The sequence below is a fragment of the Oryx dammah genome, unplaced genomic scaffold (assembly GCF_014754425.2).
Source record: "Oryx dammah isolate SB20612 unplaced genomic scaffold, SCBI_Odam_1.1 HiC_scaffold_18, whole genome shotgun sequence".
Taxonomy (NCBI): Eukaryota; Metazoa; Chordata; class Mammalia; order Artiodactyla; family Bovidae; genus Oryx; species Oryx dammah.
The window spans coordinates 95,678,432-95,701,002 of NW_024070202.1; the positions used below are offsets into that span (position 1 = coordinate 95,678,432).

A 22,571-nucleotide genomic window follows, 5' to 3' on the forward strand; every position below is an offset into this window, starting at 1 on the left:
TGAGGAACGAGGCCTGAAGGGGCTCAGCTCTCTTAGTGTCACATCTGGAACTGGTCAGTGAGAACTAGACATCCATCTGAGTCTTGAAGCAATCAACACCTCTGACCTCCTCTGTTCCTGCCTTAGCTCTTTTTTTCGGAATGGAAATCCTGCTTCACAAAAATCTTATTTTCAAAGTCAGCATTAATAAAGAAGGCAAGGTGAGGGAGACTGGGAGGGAAATTGCCCAATCCCCAAGAAAAATCTGTGTGCCTTCTATTTTGCTTCAAAGGAGGAAGCAGTCCAGGGGCTGGACAGACTGGGAACATGCATATACTGCAAAGGTGACTGTCCTGGAGCCCCAATGAATAGGTATTTAATTTACTATCATAGGGATTCCCAGGTGGCTCAGTGGTCAAGAATCTGCCTGCCAAAGCAGGAGACACAAGAGACATGGGTTCAGATCCTGGGTCAGGGAGATCCCCTGGAGAAGGAAATGGCAGCCTACTCCAGTATTCTTGCCTGGGGAATCCCATGGACAGAGGAGCCTGGTGGGCTACAGTCCACGGGGTGGCTAAGAGTTGGACATGACTGAGTGACTGAGCACACCCTAAGGGTAGAGCCAAAGTTACCCAAGTGAATATTAAATATATTTCCTTTCCTAGGGACGTCTTCTAGAAATATAAAGGTCCTGGGACTCTCTCAGAGTCACTTTCTATTCTGCAAGAGTAAGATGAAGATGAGAAAGAAGAATGATATCCTGTCTTTGAAAGAAAAGAAAGAAGCTATTTTATACCTCTTATCAGACTCTAGGTATACAAAAATATTGCTTTTCAAATTTCAAGCAAGTATTTTCCATCCAAACTGATAAGGAAGTCCAAGACAGGAAATATTTTAACAAACGTGACCAGAACTAAAGTAAAACCCAGGAAATCTGGAAAAATCAACTCTTCGATTCATTTGCCACATTTCACTAAGGGAAACAGAACGTTAGCCTCTTTCTTTCACAAGAGTTTTATCACAGGACCTCGCTTGAGAGAAGTCCATGATAAAATGACTCTTTATACACAGGATCTATTTATTCTGGAATTACAGCTGTAGGACACCATGATGTAAAGACACTTATCCTACAAGTCTAGCAGTAGGAGCTACTGTTTTCCTCACCTGACACTCAGTATCAATAGATGTCGTTATCCCCATTTTACAGATTGGGAGATAGAAACTTTGTTAATATCACAGAGCAAATTATTGACTTGGCCAAAGAGTTTGTTCGGTATTTTCCTAAGCTCCTACAACCTGAACAAACTTTTTGGCTAACCCAGTACTACCAGTACCTAGGACAGAACTCAAGTTGCTTAAACACACCCCCCACAACACAGACTTTGCTACCTTTCAAGCCAACCTCTCACTCCATCATAAGTTTAGATAGTAATACTTTGTAACAAGTCCTCACAAAGGTCGAGTGGTCAAAGGCTTAAAAGTCACTTATTATAAAGTGAAAGAATCCTGCCAAAATAGGAAATTACAAAGCAGGGCAATGTTCCAGGGATCTCTATCCTGCCCTGTTTATACTTGGGGATACACCAGGTCTCCATGTGTGAATTTCTTCAGCGGACATGAGGCCAAAGCTCCCCCCAAAGCTCAGGAACAGTAACAGCGTCTCAGGTTCTATTCCATGGTTCCAAAGAGCTTCTTTAGAACAGTCTGGGAGTCTTGGCTATGAACTGAGATGCACCAGGAGTTACTCTTCTCCTGAAGGAAACGGTCCACAGTTCCTGATCTTCAGGCAATTTTTCTTTAACAAGAAACATGCATTTCCTGTTATCTTTGATGTCGAAGGGCACTTGAATGGTAAGGACTAGTGTCTGCATGTTACAGTTAAACGTTTGGTGCAGAGTGTCCGATGCCAGGACACAGTGATCTGAGCTAACCCTGTCCTCACCTGTTGCTCACACCTCAATCTGTGGTGGGCCAAGCAGTGAGAAGCAGTGGGAAAGACAGGAAGCTTCACTATTTCAGAAGTGAGCATTTTCAGTGGATATGTCATGCAGTCTTGACTTGTCACAAATCCAGTTTCTTCAACTGCTCATATGTCACAAAGAAAATAAGATTCCAAGGACTAACTCCCAACAAATTTAGCCAAAACCATTTATATAGAGCAAAAAACTCTTCATTCTTCCATGTCTATAACAAGCAATCCAGGGTATCTTTGTAGCCAGGGTGTCTGTCATCGCAGAGGACTCTCTGATTCATTGTACATGTTCTTACCACATTGACAGAGTTGCAGTCCAGGGCTCCCGCCGGCCCACAGGTGAAGCTTGAGAGGAAGTGGGTATACACGGTGTCTCCCATCAGGCCTGAGAGAATCAGATGCTTCTTGGTGAGGTCGTAGACCGGCAGCTCCACGACGCCCACAATAGCAGCCCTTTGAGTGGTAAGGGATACGCTCTTCCACAGTCCTCTCTTTCCCTCTTGTTGGTAAATGTTAGTGAAGTTGCCTGTCATTTTTCCTTGCAGGGTGCTGCTTTAAGCTTGCATCCATATCTTCAAAACATCCATTGGATTAGCAATGCTTAAGGATATGACTCCAGAGAACCCCACAGACCACATTTATCAGAAGGGTTTCATCTTCTGGATGCTCGACAGATAACTGCTTCAAGCTCTGATAGGTGCGTTATCTTGATGGTGCCATAGGAAGCCTGGTGTAACATCGCTGGGGCAATCCCCGAATACAGCGCTTTCAGGCCTTCCTCTCTGCCCATCTTCACTAATGCATGCAACATTCCTTCATACCTGATTTCTTTAAAGTTTGCATCGTTCTTCTGGCCTTGAATCTGGAGCCGTGTCTTGGTTAAATCAATTGGAAAGGTACTGCACTCTGCCGTGATGGAGGCCAGGTCTCCATATACGAAGGGCTTCAGGCCAGGCCTTCATACATGATATGCTCACCACTGTCCCTTCTTTTCGTTCACAGAAGCATAGCCTCTAACAGGGTTTTCTGGGGTGGTGGCAGCCCTGTGTCTTCTCTAGTTCTGGGTCAGCAGCAGACGGAACTGAAAAAGAGGCTGAACCCACATTTCTTGCATTTCCTGCATTGGCAGGCGAATTCTTTACCGCTGAAGCACCTGGGAAGCACATGGAGCTTATAACATGTTTATAGGGAAGTGCACACACCTTAGGTAGATAGCTCAGTGAAGTTTTTCGTGTTTCCACCTTTGTAACAACCACCAGGAGCAGGACACAGAGCATGAGCTGACCCCAGAAGCTTCTTTCCTCACGCCCCTTCTTAGTCCCTGCCATCACCATCCATACCAGAAGTAACCACTGTTCTGACTTTACCACCAGAGATTAGTTTTGCCTGTTGAACTTTATACAAATCTTATCTGTCAGTATGTGTCCCTTGGAGTCTCGCTTCTTTTCATTGACTTTGTGTCTGAGAGCTTTACCCATGCATTAAGCACAGCTGATTTGTTATCCTGTTGGTGCACATATGAGTTTCTCAAATTTTTGGCTATTAGGAATAAAACTGCTATGAAATTTCTTGTATGCGCCTTTTAATGATATAATATTTACTGATTTTTTTTTTCTAGAGTATATGTGTCCCTAGGGTTAGGATTGCTGAGTCCAAGTCCATTGCATTTTAACAGATACTTCTGATTTCCCAAAGTGACTGTTCCATTTTACACTTCCTCTGGCAATGGAAAAGAGTGTTTGTTGCTCCACCTTCTCACAAACATTGTCAGTCTTACTAATTTTATCCATTTTGTTAGATGTATAGTGGTATCTTGTGTAGTGTTAGTTTGCTTTCCTCTATGACTAACAGTATTGAGCACATTTTCATCTGCATGATGGCGATTTGAGTATTTATCTGTGTGTGTGTGTGTGTGTGTGTGTGAAGTGAATGTTCATATCTTTTGTCTGCTTTATTGCTTGTTTTCTTCTTATTTTTAGGAATTCTGGATACAAGTCCTTAGTTGAATACATGTTTTATGATTACCCTTTCAGTCTGTGGTTTGTCTTCTTTCTTAATAATGTCTTTTAACGAACACAGGTTTTTATTTTCAATTATCTATTGTTTATTTTATAGTTAGTGCCTATTTTTCTCTGTGCAGAAAATATTTACCTACCATAAGTCACTACTCTCATTTTGGAGATTAAACAGTATTTAAAGAGGGAAAATGACTCAAGGTTACACCTCAAGTGACTGGACCAGGACAAGGACCCATGACTTCTTTAGTCCTCTGCTCCTTGCAGTGGGAATTCATATAAACTTCTCTTCACTAACAGAGGAGCTGTGGAAAAAGCGACCACCCTCCTTCAATCACTGTGACTTCCTACCCCCACAGTTAAGGGAATCAGATTTAAGAAGACGTTCTTCCAAATGTATTGAAAATATCCCTACTCTTTGACCCAACTGTTGCTTCTCTAGGAATCGAAAACCCAAAGTTTCATGCACACAGATGTTTGTTGCAATGTTGTTTTCAGTAGCAAAAAACAAAACAAAGCAAACCTTAAATATCCAGCTACTGTGGACTGGCTAATTAAGTTGTAGCACATCTCTAACACTGAATAGTACAGCTACATAATACTCAAACTAAGGTACTTTTGAAAAGTATTTAATGGCCCACAAAAATGTGCACAGTACAATATATATATTTCCATTTTAAAAGCTCAACTTAATTGAGTCACAATTTACATAGGAATAAATTGCACCTTCTTTAAGTGTATGGTTTGATGAGTTTTCTCTTTTTGCAAAAAAATAAAGCTCATTGAAAAGGTAAAATTTAACAATTTTAAGTATATAATATGATGAGCTTAGAAAAACATGTACATTGTGTAACCACAACCACAATCAATCTTTCCATTACTCCCCCAATGTCCTCATGCTTCTTTTCCTTCCACTGCTTTCCCTCCACCCTCAGGTCCAGGTGGTCATTGATCTTTTTTCTGTTGTGATAGATTCGATTTCCTTTTTCTAGGATTTCATATAAATGGAACAATACAGTCTTAACTGTAGAGCTTCTTTCAGGCAGCATAATGGTTTTGAGATTCAAGTCTGCTGTTGCTGCTATTGGTAATTCTTTTACGTTGCTACAAAGTATTCTACTGTATAAACATTCCAATTTGTTTATCTCTTGTCCTGTTGATGAACTTTCCTGTTCTTGCCGGTTTGGGGTTAATATGAATGAAGCTGTTATGAACATTTGTGTGCAGGTTTTTGTGTGGCCATTTTGTGTCATTTCTTCTGGGTAAATACCTAGGAGTAGGCTTGTCAGGTACTACAGGAAGCACACGTTTAACTTTGTAAGAAACTGTCAAATCCTTTTCTAAAGTGGCTGCACCATTTTGTACTCCCACCAAGATTCTCATTGTTCCACATCCTTACTAGTATTTGGAATTTTCAGGGTTTAAAAAAACCATTTATTTTTTGTTTTAATACTACCCATTCTAAAAGATATATAGTGGTAACTCATTATGATTTTTTAAAAAGCAGCTTTATTGACCTGTAGTTTACATACCGTGAAGTTCACCTGTTTAGAATATATGCATGCATGCATGCTAAGACACTTCAGCCGTGTTCCACTCTTTGTGACCCTATGAACTGTAGCCTGCCAGGCTCCTTTGTCCATGGGATTCTCCAGGCAAGAATACTGGAGTGGGTTTCTTTCTCCAGCTGATCTTCTTGACCTAGGGATGGAACTGGCATCTCTTACGTCTCTTGCATGCAGGCGTGTCCTTTACCACTAGTGCCACCTGGAAAGCTAACGTTTCTCCCCATACTTCTCATGCTATATAATACTAGGTAGAAAAAACATTATTCAAATATATGTATATATATACTTCCATATATGTATGAAAAAAGACTAGAAGGAAATACATAAAAAACAAGCCTTAGTTGTCTCTTGGTGGTTGCGTTTATAAACGCCGTTATTTTCTCTTCTGTACATTTTAGAATTTTGAGATTCCTCATGGTGAGCACATATTAGTTTTGTAATTTAAAAAGAATCATGATTTGTATGAAAAATATCAAAGAATTTTTTTTCAGGCTACATCGATGAAGAGGGTGCAGTACCATACCAGCTTCTAACACTCTGTGTTTTCAGTCTGATTTCCTTTGGGAAGAGAATGTGTAAAATCTTATTCTTCTGGGTTTCCACAATGAGTTGGCGGTATAAACTCGCTGTTTGCAATATTTACGTGCATTGCCTGAGGGAGTCCTGTAAACTACTCTATGAGTTGGTTTCTCTATTGACAGACTGTTGAATGCTTCAAAAATGTGCTCTGGAAAGTGAATCCATATGGGAGCTGACTCAAGGGGTACACATGTCTTGTGATATATTGCAAGTGAAGAGAAGTTGCTATATACTTGGGAATCATTTCCTAGTTTGTAAAGTATGGTGTGGCCACTTATGTATGAGAGCTCACGAATGCATATTTGTGTGAGTGTGTGGCACATATTTACACGATATGGTACTCTGGGTATGAAGGGCTAAGTGCATTGGCTCTCTAGTTCTAGTTTTTAAAACTTAATTAATTAAATTAAGCTGTGCCAGTGTATGTATGTGTATATATATATATATATATATTTACACACACACACTTCATATATGTATGAAAAAAGACTAGGAGGAAATATGTAAAATGTTTGTTATTTTGCATGTGAGATCCCTACTTGTCAGCATGTGGTAGTTTTTGTTACAACATGTGGGATCTAGCTCCCTGACCAGGGATTGAACCTGGATTCCTGCATTGGGAGCTCAGAGTCTTAGCCACTGGACCACCAGGGAAGTCCTTCTAGTTCTAGTTTAGCGGCCTCTGTGCAGTTTGCTGGAGAAGTCAAATTCCCATTTCCATAATTTCATTTCCCTCTTAGTTCACTTAGACAACTCTGAAAGTGAAAGTGTTAGTCACTCAGTCACGTTTGACCCTTTGTGACCCCGTGGACTGTAGCCTGCCAGGCTGCTCTGTCCATGAAATTCTCCAGACAAGAAAACTGGAGTGGGTAGCTATTCCTTTCTCTAGGGGATCTTCCTGACCAGGGATTGAACCCAGGTCTCTTGTATTGCAGGCAGATAGATTCTTTTATTGTCTGAGCCACCAGGGAAGCCAGCTCTAACCCCATCTCAATACAGGCCTACAGAAATGCATTGAATAGCACCTGTGCTTTGAAAAAAAAAATGTGCCTTGCTCTGCACAGAGTTTGCTATTTCAAAGGTCAATTTCTGGGGTGAGATTAAACTGATTATATTAATTATTTTCCAGGAGAAGAAACAGACTGGGAAGGACTTGGCTGAGGCAGACTTTGATGGCTCAGAAACAAAGTCCACTCAGGCTGACCCAGTGGAGGGTGGGAGGGCGCCCTGCAGAGATGGAATAAACAGGTAAGGGTGAAAGGAGGCCAGGCTCCCTGCTTCTGTCTCTGCTGGGCCTCATGACCTCTCGTCCTTGCCCATCTGCACGCAAGTCTTTCTGGCCTCTCTCCTGCAGGCCGGCTCCTTCTGCTCATGCCTGGCTCCCATCCTTTGGTAATTGCAGTCTGAGGGCGGCTTTGTTCAGTTCAACCTCCGGCTCTGGCCTTGCTTCTGCTTGGCCATTCAGTTTAACTTCTTTTTGTATCCTAAATTAAGGGTCCCTAACCCCTGGGACCTAATGCCTGGTGATCTGAGGTGGAGCTGATGTAATAGTATTAGAAATAAATGCTATGCTAAATGCTAAGTCACTTCAGTCGTGTCCAACTCTGTGTGACCCCATAGATGGCAGCCCACCAGGCTCCCCCATCCCTGGGATTCTCCAGGCAAGAATACTGGAGTGGGTTGCCATTTCCTTCTCCAATGCATGAAAGTGAAAGTGAAGTCACTCAGTCCTGTCCGACTCTTAGCGACCTCATGGACTGCAGCCTACCAGGCTCCTCCGTCCATTGGATTTTCCAGGCAAGAGTACTGGAGTAGGGTACCATTGCCTTCAAGTGCACAATAAATGTGATGCAGCTGAATCATCCTGAAACCACCCCCCTTCACTGTCCATGGAAGTATTTTCTCCCATGGAACAGGTTGCTGGTTCCTAAAAGGTTGGGGACCGCTTTCCTAGTTGATTCATTCCCTGGAGAGGAATCTGATTGGCCCATCTTTGGTTAGATTTCCCAGCAGATGTGATGTGAAGGGAGGTCAAATATACAGACATGGCAACCGAGGCCTACCTACCCCTTGAGCACAAGCTTAGTAGGGGCGGTTGATTACTGCAAAAATAGAATCTGATCAAAGAGTTTTTGTTTTTTTCTTACTTTGAACAATCACCGTAGCAGAGACATGTAAATGAAGATGATATTAGGTAAGGTGGTCCGTGGTAAGCCCCCTCCACTGTGGCCCCCAAATGACCTCCGTCTGCTGGATTCATGTCCTTCTGAATCCCCTCCCTTAGAGCATGGGAGCGCTTAGCCCTTTACATCTTCTATTTGCTTTTTTAAAAAGTTTTATTATTTATTTGGCCGCATCAAGTTTTAGTTGTGGCATGCAAGATCTTTTTTTTTTAAGTTGTGGCATATGAATTCTTAGTTGTGGCATGTGGGATCTAGTTTCTTGATCAGGGATTGAACCTGGGCCCCCTGTATTGGGAGTGTGGAGTATTAGCCACTGGACCACCAATTTGCTTCTAGTGAACAGATTGCAACACAGCTAATGGGATGTCACTTCTGAGTTAAGTCACCAAAGGCTGTGGTTTCCAGCTCCTGAATTTTCTTTAACGCTGTCATTTGCTCACTCTGACGGAAACAATGCTGTGTTGTAAGTGACTCTCTGGTGGAGCCCCTGGGGCCAGAAACTAGGGGAGGCTTCTGGCCAATAGCCAACCAGGAACTCAGTCCAACAGTCTCAAGGAAAGAGTCTAGCCAACAACCACATGAGTCAACTTGGGAAGCAGGGCACACTCCCTGGCTGAGCCAGGAGATGCTGCAACCCTGCTGATACCCTGACTGTAGCCTGTGGACACCTTGAGGCAGAAACACCCAGCAAAGCCATGCCTGGATTATTGACCCACACAAACTGTGAGATGCTGTTTAAAGCTGCTAAGTTGGGGGGTAATTTGGAAACAGTAGGTAACAGATAGGTAGACGGTCTCCTAAATAATGCTGTTTTTGAAGCACAGAACCCAGACTCACCTCAAAACAAATTGTAAGAGGTGATGTGACCCAAGGAGCCCTTCTGGAGAACTTGTTTAGGCCAAACTTCCTCCAGCATGGTGGGCAAGTTCAAGTTAGGCAGTGGCATGTCTCCCATGGGGCCAGCTAGACAGAAATTAGGTTCTAACAGTGACAGCTTAACTGTATAAAATGCAAACATTGTGGAGAACAATAGGTGACAGCCAAATGTTTCAACCTGTGCTATTATATATAGGATATGTAGAGGATTGCATTTGAAGAATCTGGTGCCTTTTCAATTCCAAATGGCGATAAATCTGAGCATGTGCCTGTGGACACCAAGCCCCTATAGTTGGTGCCCCATGTGACTGGTGTGGACCACAGGAATATTCTAAGATTATCTCAGTCTTCTGGAATGTCCCTGGGATGAGAGATCAGACATGGGAGACTGTTACATCTCAGAGTCTCATTGCTGGCGTGATGAGGCTCAGAGGCTGGAGACCATTCAGGTGGTCCAGCTACTTCCTGAAGCCATTTCACTGGGAGGGCCTCTCAGCAGGTCTCCACAAACCAGGACTCCTCAAAATCGTGTATTTCCCAATAGATCTGTTGTTCAGTTGCTCAGTCATGTCTGACTCTTTGTGACCCCATGGACTACAGCACACCAGGCTTCCCTGTCCTTTACCATCTCCCAGAGCTTGCTCAAACTCACATCCATTGAGCCAGTGATGGCATCCAACCATCTCATCCTCTGTCATCCCCTTCTCCTCCCACCTTCAATCTTCCCCAGCATTAGGGTCTTTTCTAATGACTCAACTCTTCCCATCAGGTTGCCAAAGTATTGGAGCTTCAGCTTCAGCATCAGTCCTTCCAATGAATATTCAGGACTGATTTCTTTTAGGATGGACTGGTTGGATCTCCTTGCGGTCCAAGGAACTCTCAAGAGTCTTCTCTAGCACCACAGTTTAAAAGCATCAATTTTGGGGCACTCAGCCTTCTTTATGGTTCAACTCTAACATCTGTATATGACAACTGGAAAAATCATAGCTTTGACTCGACGGACCTTTGTCAGCAAAGTGGTATCTCTCCTTTTTAATATGCTGTCTAGGTTTGTCATAGCTTTTCTTCCAAGGAGCAAGTATCTTTTAATTTCATGGCTGCCCAACAGATGCCACAGACTTATTTGGAAGTTCTACTGGAGAGGAAGTCCACAGTCAGAGAACATGTCCTGAGGGGATAGCTTCTTGCTGTAGCAGCCCCCAGGGTGGAATTTTCCCTCAGCATCCTTGAGTTCCAAGAACATGCTTGCTGGGCTCTTCAATTCAGGTCTCCATCCTTCCCTTCCTCAAACTTTGGGCTCAGCTTCTATGAAGCCCACGTATCCAGTGCCTTCCTCTTAGACACCCTCATCTGCCTCATACCAGATGTTTCCTTCTTCTCCACCTGTGTCTATCTATAGGTCTACAGGTTGACAATGTAGATTTGAAATATTTAAGTACAGTTTTATTGACACCAATATCCTGTCCCCACAGAAAGAATTGTGAAGAAATGATATAACACAGGAAGGGCTTTTCCTTTCTGCTTTTGAAAGCAGAATTCCTTAAGCTGCTATAGGTAAACTTTAGCTCAGGAGGCAGGTCTTTGTGAAAGGACAGATGAGAACGCTCCCTTTCTCTGCCTCGCATGCTCCCCCCAGCAGCCAGCAGCAGTGTGGCTCAGGCAGTGATGGGTGCTGAGCTGACAGCTGGGCAGGGTCTAGCCCCGCTGGCGTCCAGCCCCGCTGGCAGCCGTGATGGCTCTGTGTGCCGAGGAGGAGGTGTTATCAGTCTCATTACAGGAAAGACGTATTAATGGAGAAGTGCGCTTTTGGAGGGATGGTGGGTTAGGGAAGAAAAACTCAGCAAAGGGACAGTTATTGTGTCTGATTTTCAAGGTTACCTGTTGAGATACGGCTGCAGCTCTCTTGTGGCCTGGAAAAGCAATTCCTTTCCGATGGCTTTATAATAAAGAAGAAAGACCCTTTTGTGAACGATAACTTGTATTTATCTCACGTCTTTCTCTAGAGAAACTGCAAGTGCTTCAGAGATTTTTATCTTTGTAAAAAGCTGATGAGGAAGTGTGAAGACCTTCTGGTGAACTCAGCCCCTCAGTCCCTAATCCAATCCTGTTGCCCATTGTCCTCTGACTTCCTTCTGGTGATGATGAATGCCATGAGTCTGTCTGTGATCACCCCTGTCGTGGGCACTGTAGACCAGGGGGCAGGGTAGCCCACTTCTTCCCAGGACTGTGCAGTGTCTCTTGTTCACTGGTGCCCTGTCCACAATGCCCCTCCCACAGCCTGAAATTAAAGGGACTTTATTCAAAGGAATCGAGAATATTTTACAGAATTCAAGACCCATAAGGATGGTTGAATTTCACAAAGTTCTAGAACTGGGTCCGAGAAAGCCAGCATTGTCTCTCTCTCTTTCTTTGGGATCACACAGTACCCTGGGGCTCCCTGCCTCTATGCACTCATTCTCACTTACTTCTCTTTAGGGACCCCTTTCTCTGCTTGCGTCTCTGGATCCATGCCCCCAGATGGCAACCTTGACACCTGAGTTACCAGGTTCAGGGCACACAGTTCCCTTTAGTCTGGCTATCTTAGACGAGGAAACCCATGGGCTCCCTGTACTGCCTAGACTGGTATCCACCCAGTCCAGTTATTTCTGCTGGTAGAAAGAGCTCTCTCCTCAAGGATGTAGAAGGATTTGGCCCTGGCACTTAGGTTGTTCCCTTTGCTTACAATGACCTTAACCTTGGCTCCCCAGGGGATCCTCAACCTACATGTATTTCTCTGAGAGGCTGCCCCCAAGCCACCTTTGTCACCTCTTCAACCCCTACCTGCTCTGCATAACCTGTGGATCCCTCTTCTCCTCCATTCTCTGTTTGCCTGCTTGCGCCCTTGACTCTGTGACCTTCTAGCATGTGAGTGCCTTGAGGGCAAGCCCTTTGGTCTTTCTCCTTTGTGTATCTTGAAAGCTAGAAAAGTGCCCTTCAAATGCCTGGGAGTGAATGAATGTATAAAAAGCCATAGATCTTCAACAAAAGCTTTGCAATCTTTGTCTTTATGCTTATGGTTTGTTAGTAGCAAAACAAATGATCCTCTTTTTAAATAAGCATCTATTATGTTGAATTAAGAGACTTGGGAATAAATTGCATTTGCCACTAGGCCCTATCACTTTGGGGGTTTAAAGGAAGAACCCTGAGGCAGCAGCCACAGGGTGCAGGATCCTGTGCGTGGCTCAGGAACCGTGATCCTTCTCTTGCCGTCTGTGCTCCAGCTACTGCAGGGTGGAGAACTGGTATTTGTGTCAGGTACAGTCTTAGGAAATCAACCCTGAACGTTCATTGGAAGGACGGTTGCTGAAGCTGAAGTTCCAATACTTTGGCCACCTGATGCTAAGAGCCGACTCATTTGGAAAGACCCTGATGTTGGGAAAGGTTGAAGGCAAAAGGAGAAGGGGGCGGCAGAGGATGAGAAGGTTAGAGAGCATCACTGACTCAGTGGATGTGAATTTAAGCAAACCCTGGGAGATGGTGGAGGACAGAGGAGCCTGGTGTGCCGCAGTCCACAAGGTCGCAAAGAGCTGGACAGGGCTTAGCGACTGAACAGCACCACCACTACAATCTTTCACTCTATTTTATAATGTTTCTATAGATTCATGATTATATTACGGATGGCACTGTTGATTTGTGATCATGTGCCTCACACATTTTGTGAGCATCATTTGCCTTAAAGTTTCCAGCAATAACTAAACAGGGCAATGCCACTGTACGACAATAGGTGGGTGGCTGGGGGGAGGGGGAGCAGGTAGTGTGGCAAAACTGAATCACCTGAAGAGTTTTCCAAATATCCTATCTGCCCCCTTCACCTGACGCCCATGCTGATCTTGTTCCCCAGGTGACACTTGCCCTAGGTGACACCTGCCTCTCTTTGCTCAATGTTTCTGGCTCACTCTCCCAGACTCTGGTGGAAATAATGTGAAAGATGGAAAGGATGAGGAACAGTGTGGGTGAGCTCTCTCCCTCTCCTGTTTCTTCCCCCAGCACTTTACCCCCTGGTCCCATGCCGTGAGAACCTCTTCTTAGGTCTCCAAGTCACCCATCCTCTTCCTTAGCCACCAGCCAGTATCTTTGCTTGTGTGTGGCAGCTGTGGAGCCCACAGCGAGGTGTTTGGACATAAACACTTTCTAATCCACTATTAAGTCCTTCAGTCTGTGCTCTCATAACATTAACCATAATGAACTCTTCACATACTGATGTCAGTTTAATATTGCCTGCTTTCCCCGGCAGGGCCTAGTCATTTAGCGTTAATTAACGATGACTTATTGCAAATGATGTTACTGACTTAGGGACGCTCCTGGGTGACACACACATCTTTCAGATGAAGCCATAACGTTATTACTTAGCGTTCTCATAGCACTTCACGCGGTAAGGGTGTTTGGTAATTGAATTGGCTGCTTTGTCACTATTCCTCATGCTGATCCTGTCATGTGGGTTCGTGGAGGTGTCTCTCATTACAGGTAAACTTGACATGCTGAGTTTTAAACTTGCCACGTTGCTGACATGGAGGAATGACATTTTACTGATCGTAGAGTCTGGGGCTCATCAGGAGTTCAGTCGCGACAGTAACTGTGAAGCACAAAACTGGAGAGTGGCTCCATCAGGCACTTAAAAAGGTTCTGAGCTGCTCTGGGTCTTCGTTGCAGCATGGGGAATCTTCACTGTGTCGTACAGGGTCTTTTGTCATGGCTCAGGGCCTCTCTAGTTGTGGCGAGTAGGCTTAGTGGCTCCGCAGCATGTAGGATCTTAGTTCCCCCACCAGGGGTCGAACCCACGTCCCCTGCATTGCAAGGCAGGTTGTTAACCACTGGACCACCAGGGAAGTCCCTCCATCAGGCATTTTTAATACCCAGAAAGAACCAACAGGGAAGTTGGTCTAGGGCACATGCAGTCAGATGTTTAGACATGAGAGGAGGCTAGGGAAGATGGCAGACCATGGTCAAGGGGAGTCTGAGATACAGACAAGACCCCAGAGGGAAAATAAACCACTCAGGTGGACCATACTGCTCATAGATATGATCAAGGTCATAAGTTTTTGTTGTCAGAATTTTATAGGGTGGGGTTTTCAGTGGGAAACATCTTAGTTTCTATACAACCAAAATCACTTGAATCACTGGAAGTTTACTTTATAAAGTAAATGTTAAAAATCAATGCTGTTGGACCACACCTATGCTGTAGAGAAAGGGAAGGAAATCCTCCTGTTACTTTCTCCATTTTCAGGATTAAGGAAATTCAAGAATAAGAAGATGACCAATGAGTCAAGCCTCATGGAATGAAGTGGGAGAGATTGGAGAGAAACCTTTGGCTATGTGATTCAGGATCTTTTTTCATCTCCTTTCTACTCCCTGTTGTCTGCCTACCAATGTTGCCCTTTTGTTCTGGACACATTATAGTGTCTGAAATATTAAACAGATCCATTTGAAACAATATTTTGATTTCTAATAAATGATAAGGAAAGGGGAAATGAGATTCCCCTCTGGCCTGAAAAAGGGCAATCTTTACTCTTCATGGGAGAAAGATAAGCCCAGCCGATTTGTGGAGACAGTCTCAAAATTAAATTATTTCTCCAGAAACTTTATATATATATATATATATATATATAAAATCCAACTAGTCTTTTTTAGAAAAAGCACTATTACCATCTTTCCTTTATCCCCATTCTGTGGCAAACTCAGGACTTTAATTAATCCCCGCACTTGATTTTATTGGTTCATTTCTGTCTTGTCCTTGTCTTGCTTATCAACCCCATTTAAAAAAAGAAAAAAAAAAAAAAAGAAATTGGCTCCCATAACAAACAACTAAGAATTTATCTCAAGCTCAAGTATTAGTAGAACTCATATCAGAAACTTTATATATTATTCCTCGACTCTTGTATCAAAACCTTTAGATGAAGCCCAAGTAAACCAATGACCCATTCAGATCAGATTAGCAATTTGCACCTTCATGGAGAGCTTAGCAGAGCAGCTTTATTCTGATGTTTTTTAAAAAAATCCACTTGTATTTGTCAGGAAAATGAAACCTTATTTGTGTCTGGGACTGTGTCCCTGGGCTGGTAATGATGATAAAGCAACTCAGATCTGATAGGCTGCTGCTGCTGCTGCTGCTAAGTTGCTTCAGTTGTGTCCGACTCTGTGCAACCCCATAGATGGTTGCCCACCAGGCTCCTCTGTCCCTGGGATTCTCCAGGCAAGAACACTGGAGTGGGTTGCCGTTTCCTTCTCCAATGCAGGAAAGTGAAAAGTGAAAGTGAAGTCGCTCAGTCCTGTCCGACTCTTCGAGACCCCATGGACTGCAGCCTACCAGGCTCCTCTGCCCATGGGGTTTCCAAGCAAGAGTACTGGAGTGGGTTGCCATTTCCTTCTCCATCTGATAGGCTGGTAGTGCTCAAAACATCAAGTTCACCTGGAGGTGGGAGGATGTATCCTTGGGGGTGGCCTCCACCTCCCTGCCCCATTCTCTTGCAGAAATAGGTTGAGAAGAAGCAGAGCTCCTGGGGAGGAGAGGCAGTGAGGTAAGTGGGCAGCAGAGGCAACCCTAGAGTCTACATGAAATTCACATTCTGACTGTCCACTTTCTATATGTATTGGCTTGGGCAAGTCAGTTGGACCTTGTTGACCCTTGATTTTCTCACCAGGAAAATGGACATAATGGTATCAACCCTGTAAGTCTGCTGTAAAGATTTGATTAAATGAGATGATATACTTAAGGCACTTGCCATGTGGTGAGCACTTGCTTGAGGGTCTCTTTTATCTTGACATGTAGAGTTAAAATGTGGTGACAGAAACAGGCAGAGATATAAGTAGAAGTCAGGGCACCAGCTATTTATGAACTGGACATGGAAAAAGTTTCACCTGTTGACATCTTGTTTGATACCCTTTGAAGCATATACGTGAAACCTCCATACCATCCCCATCCACCTGGTTCATGGGCAGGGTGCTGGGGCTCTTCTCCAGGCAGACCACTGAGTGGGGCCGGGGGTGTGGGCAGTGGAAGAAGCTAGGTAACTTTTTCCCACCCACCAGCTGGTTAGTGGTGAAGCTGGGATTTGTATCCAGGTTGTCTGACTCCAGAACCACCATTCTCAACGTTGTCTGCAATTACGGTCACCTTCAGAGCTTCCAAGGGCTTCACTGGTGGCTCAGAGGGTAAAGAACCCACCTGCCAATGTGGGACATGCAGGTTTGATCCCTAGGTCGGGGAGATCCCCTGGAGGAGGACATGGCAACCCACTCTAATATTCCTGCCTGGGAAATCCCACAGACCGAGGAGCCTGGCGGGCTACAGTCCATGGGCTCACAAAGAGTCAGACACTACTGAGCAACTAAACATCAACAACAAAAGAGCTTCTCAGTGTTCAAATGCCCCGGCTAGGCTTGAAGCTAATGAATCCCGAGCTTCTGAGGGTGGGACCCAGGCAGCAGTAGCTTTTAAAGGTTTCTAGATGATGACTGTGTGCAGCCAGGCTGAGAAAATCTGCTCTAGATTAGGGCAATGGTTTTCAGAGTGTGGTCCCTGAGTCATCAGCATCCCTGGGAAAACTGGAAAAAACACAGGGCTGAGTTCCACCCCAGACCACCTGAATCAGAAACTGTGGGGCTGAGGTCCAGCAATCTGCATTTTAACAGGCTCTGCAGTGATTCTGACTCATACTATTGGAACCATGGCTCCAGAGCTGTTCTTCGCCTTCAATGTGCTTGTGTAGATTCAGACTCGGTGGGATTGGAGTGGGGCCAGGGCTTTGAATTGATGATGCCTATGCTTCTTGTGCACTGATCATGTTGTTGGAGCTGGGGAGCTCTGTGTTACTCAACACGTTGCCTCCAGAGCCCCCAGAACCCCTGTGTCAGAGTTACCTGGGATGTTTGTTAACAGGCAAACACCTTGGCCCTGCTCCAGACCTCCTGAATTCTGATCTCTGAAGATGGGATTTGGCAGTGCATATTTACACAGACACCAGGAAATTTTTTTAAAGGTCCTGTTATGTTTGGGACCATAAAGAAGGCAGAGCCCTGAAGAATTGATTCTTTTGAACTGTGGCACTGGAGAACTCTTGAGAGGTCCCTAGACAGCAAGGAGATCAAATCAGTACATCCTAAAGAAAATCAATCCTGAAAAATCAATCCTGAACATTCATTGAAGAACTGATGCTGAAGCTGAAGCTCCAGTACTTTGGCCATCTGATGAGAAGAGCTGACTCACTGGAAAAGACCCTGATGCTGGGAAAGATTGAAGGTAGGAGGAGAAAAGGACAACAGAGGATGAGATGGTTGGATGGTGTCATGATTCAGTGGACATGAACTTGAGCAAACTCTGAGAGATGATGAGGGACAGGGAGGCCTGGTGTGCTGCAGTTCATGGGATCACAAAAAGTTGGATACAACTTGGTGACCAAATACACAAGTTTGGAAAGCTGTGTTCCCAACATGCTGATCGTGATTGGTACCTGTTCCTCTCCCAGCAAGTCTCTTTCAATCTCCAGGACTGGCAGGCCAGCCAGCTAGCCAGGTACGGTCTGGATAGCAGGCCATGGGTAATATAACTTTTTTTTTTTTTTAAAAGAAAAGAAACCAGCAACAGAAGCCCTCAGGCTACTGTCAGTGTGTCCAGCTTAGGACCACATCTTGATGTGTCCACAGGCTGCAGAGCAAAAGGCTGTATTAATCCCCTGGGGTCTGATGCTGCCCTGACTATACTCCTTGGGCCCTGAGGATGGAAATACAACAACTCTCCTTCCTCTTTTGGATGCAGGGTGCCTGCCTGGCCTCCTCAACCACCTCTCTGACTCAGCGACCTTTGGCCAACCCATAGGCCAGTAGACTACGAGCTGGTATGGCCTTCCCTGGATGGCTGCTGCCCCACACATGGTACCAGCCCCTTTATCTTAATGAGCACGAGAAAATTGAGAACCCCAAAAGTGGGTCCCATTTCAAGTGGAGGAAGAATTATGTTCATGTGGGTAGTGTGCAGACCCAGAAGCAGGCTCTTCAGAGGTAGACAGTGCTTCCTCTGGGGCATTTGAGACTAGTACTACCACAGGGTGCACAAATATCCTTGAATCTGTGTTCACATAAGCGTTGCAGTGCTGAGAGGCCAGGGTGGGTAGGGCCACCATTGGCCAGCAAGGAGTCACCCTTCTCAGAACCCCCAACCATCTCTCCTGAAATATATCATCCCCAAGAAAAAGCCATCTCCAAGAAAAAGAAATGGAAAAAGGCAAAATGGTTTTCTAAGGAGGCCTTACAAATAGCTGAGAAAAGAAGAGAAGCTAAAGGCAAAGGAGAAAAGGAAAGATATATCCATCTGAATGCAGAGTTCCAAAGAATAGCAAGGAGAGATAAGAAAGCCTTCCGCAGTGATCAATGCAATGAAGTAGAGGAAAACACAGAATGTAAAAGACTAGAGATCTCTTCAAGAAAATTAGAGATACCAAGGGAATATTTCATGCAAAGATAGGCACACAATAAAAGACAGAAATGGTATGGACCTAACAGAAGCAGGAGAGATTAAGAAGAGGTGGCAAGAATGCACAGAAGAACTATACAAAAAAGATCTTCATGACCCAGATAACCACGATGGTGTGATCACTCACCTAAAGCCAGACATCCTGGAGTGCGACATCAAGTGGACCTTAGGAAGAATCACTATGAACAAAGCTAGCAGAGGTGATAGAATTCCAGTTGAGCTATTTCAAATCCTGAAAGATGATGCTGTGAAAGTGCTGCACTCAAAATGCCAGCAAATTTGGAAAACTCAGCAGTGGCCACAGGACTGGAAAAGGTCAGTTTTCATTCCAATCCCAAAGAAAGGCAATGCCAAAGAATGCTCAAACTACCTCACAATTGCACTCATCTCACACGCTAGTAAAGTAATGCTCAAAATTCTCCAAACCATGCTTCAGCAATACATGAACTGCGAACTTCCAGATGTTCAAGCTGGTTTTAGAAAAGGCAGAGGAACCAGAGATGAAATTGCCAACATCTGCTGGATGATAGAAAAAGCAAGAGAGTTCCAGAAAAACATCTACTTCTGCTTCATTGACTATGTTAAAGCCTTTGACTGTGTGGATCACAACAAACTGTGGAAAATTCTGAAAGAGATGGGAATACCAGACCATCTGACCCGCCTCTTGAGAAATCTGTATGCAGGTCGAGAAGCAGCAGTTAAAACCAGATATGGAACAATGGACTGTTTCCAAATTGGGAAAATAATAAGTCAAGGCTGTATATTGTCACCCTGATTATTTAACTTATATACAGAACACATCATGTGAAATGCTGGGCTGGGTGAAGCACAAGCTGGAATCAAGTTTGCCAGGAGAAATATCAATAATCTCAGATATGCAGATGACACTACCCTTATGGCAGAAAGTGAAGAGAAACTAAAGAGCCTCTTGATGAAAATGAAAGAAGAGAATGAAAAAGCTGGCTTAAAATTCAAGTTTCAAAGAACGAAGATCTTGGCATCTACTCCCATCACTTCATAGCAAATAGATGGGGAACAATGGAAACTGTGAGAGACTTTATTTTCTTTGGGCTCCAAAATCACTGCAGATGGTGACTGCAGCTATGAAATTAAAAGATGGTTGCTTCTTGGAAGAAAAGCTATGACCAACCTAGAAAGAAGAGACATTACTTTGCTGACAAAGGTCCATCTAGTCAAAGCTATGGTTTTTCCAGAAGTCATGTATTGGTGTGAGAATTGGACCATAAAGAAAGCTGAGCACTGAAGAATTGATACTTTTGAACTGTGGTGTTGGAGAAGACTCTTGAGAGTCCCTTGGACTCCAAGGAGATCAAACCAGTCAATCGTAAAGGAAATCAGTCCTGAATATTCATTGGAAGGGCTGATGCTGAAGTTGAAACTGCAATACTTTGGCCATCTGATTTGAAGAACTGACTCACTGGAAAAGGCCCTGATGCTGGGAAAGATTGAAGGTGGGATGAGAAGGGGATAACGGAGGATGAGATGTTTGGATGGCATCACTGACTAGATGGACATGAGTTTGAGCAAACTCACCTAGCTAGGAGCTTGGAACTCCACCCTTGGCTGCTTATTCCTTTAGGTCTCTTGGGTTTCTTGCTCATAGAATCCCCTCTGAAAATCTGAAATATACATATTCCTGAGTAGTTTCCTCCCCTCTGAAGTGGGCAACCATCATTTAGGTTGGAGTGAGGATTACATTGTTAACATCTGGAATGAAGAACAGAAGAAAGCCTGGTACAGGGTAAAGGCTGTATAAGTGTTAGCTACTTATATTGCTTTTAGTACCAGGTAAAGTTCTGGAGAGTCCCTTGGACTGCAATATCAAGCCAGTCGATCCTAAAGGGAATCAACACTGAATATTCATTGGAAGGACTGATGCTGAAGCTGAAGCTCCAACACTTGGCTACCTGATGGGAAGAGCCAACTCATTGGAAAAGACCCTGATGCTGGGAAAGACTGAAGGCAACAGAAGAAGGGGCAACAGAGGATGAGGTGGTTAGATAGCGTTACCTACTCAATGGACGTAAATCTGAGCAAACTCCAGGAGATAGTGAAGGACAGGGCAGCGTGGCATGCTGCAGCCCATGGGGTCACAATGGGTTGGACATGATTAAGTCGTGTCCGGCTCAATGACTGAACAGTGTAAGTTAAAAACTGGTATCTTTTTGGGAGAAATGTTACCTGCTTTTCATCTAGATCATTGCTAAACATGCCACCAAGTAGAGAGCCTGAGGCCTGAAGTTCCCAAACCATTCTGATTATCAAGAGGCTGGGTGCAGAGGGAAGGGGCAATTCAGTAACACAGGAATATCCCTTCCTTCCCCATGAGTGAGGACTGCCAATGCCTCTGTCATCTAGAAAACAAAACTAAATGTAGTAACATGACATGTCTAGGAGTCTTATCTGACAGGTGAACAGAAATGACCAGCTGATTGACCTGAATTACAACAACCCCCTGTAGACTAGCCTCAGACAAGTCTGTAGGTTTGCAGGCAGCTTGGTATTGTCTGCTGCTGCTAAGTCGTTTCAGTCGTGTCCGACTCTGTGCGACCCCATAGACAGCAGCCCACCAGACTCCCCCGTCCCTGGGATTCTCCAGGCAAGAACACTGGAGTGGGTTGCCATTTCCTCCTCCAGTGCATAAAAGTGAAAAGTGAAAGTGAAGTCGATCAGTCCTGTCCGACTCAGCGACCCCATGGACTGCAGCCCATCAGGCTCCTCCATCCATGGGATTATCCAGGCAAGAGTACTGGAGTGGGGTGCCATTGCCTTCTCTGTGGTATTGTCTAAAGGGGCCCTTTATGATGGAGCACAAGGCCCCTTCCTCCTTGTTCTGCTCTGGATGGAATAATAGCCATTAGAAAGCCATTTTCGAGGGTTTAGTCAAGGTCTCGCTATTGAAGTGCAGTGAAACAGGAGGGACAAGTTACAGCTCCCAGGTGTGTCTGTAGTGATGCAGCTCTTCCTGTATCGCCCTCACTTGAACACGAAGGACCACAGATCTGCCAGCCCTGCTTCTGCTCATCCTTTGCAGGCTGGCAGGGAGGAGATGTGCTCTCTTCCACCTCTCCTCCCCTCTCCAATTTCATGTATGGGGAACCGGAGGCTCAGAGAGGTTAGGTGACTTAGCTAAGGTCGCTGGTCAGATTCTGACTAATACAACTCATTAATAACATGGTTATCAGAACAAGATATATTTCTTGTGTATCAACTCTGTCTACCAGAGCTTAGTGTAAGTACCTCATGGGTGGACTTAGCAACTTAAAAGAGATTTGCTTGTGGATTGAAATACTCCAGCATTTCTATTTTCTTCCATTTTCCTAATTTTATGTGTTTGGCTCTTGAATGAGAAAGAAGAGGATGTGTGTTGGACTATGAAGATAGTGGATTTTACTGAAAATTAAAAAGCTTGAGGTTTTGCTTTACTTTTTCTGACATAAGGCAGGCTCTGAGAAAGCCTAGAAGATCTCAGGACAGATGGAGCCTTGTTCTTCTGTCATTTCATGGGGCCCATTTCCTTGTCCCTCTCCAGTTCACTTCCATGGTGTCCTCCCAGGGTACCAGAGGTCAAGGAAGCAGACAAGAGGGAGGGTCAAAGTTGGGGAAGGAGGAGAGGAATGAGCCCAGGAGAAGGGGGAGGGCAGTGAGTCACACTGTGTGTTTAGAGAAAACCAAGATGCTGAACTAGAGACCATTCATGAGAAATTTTAGAATTTCTTGCATCATTCGCCAAAGCATGACTATGTGACCTTCTTGTGTCAGCAGTAGGAGCTCAGGGTTTCCGTCAGAACCATTTGCTTGAGAAAAATTCCTACGAGTTTTCAGAGCCTCATACACTCTGTCCCATTTGAGCATGATCTGTCGGCCCATGGC

General features: G+C 44.4%; 1 pseudogene; it reads right to left on the reverse strand.

Moving 5' to 3' along the window:
• Positions 1–2,040: 2,040 nt before the first annotated feature.
• Positions 2,041–2,892, reverse strand: LOC120877363 (annotated as a pseudogene).
• Positions 2,893–22,571: the final 19,679 nt, after the last annotated feature.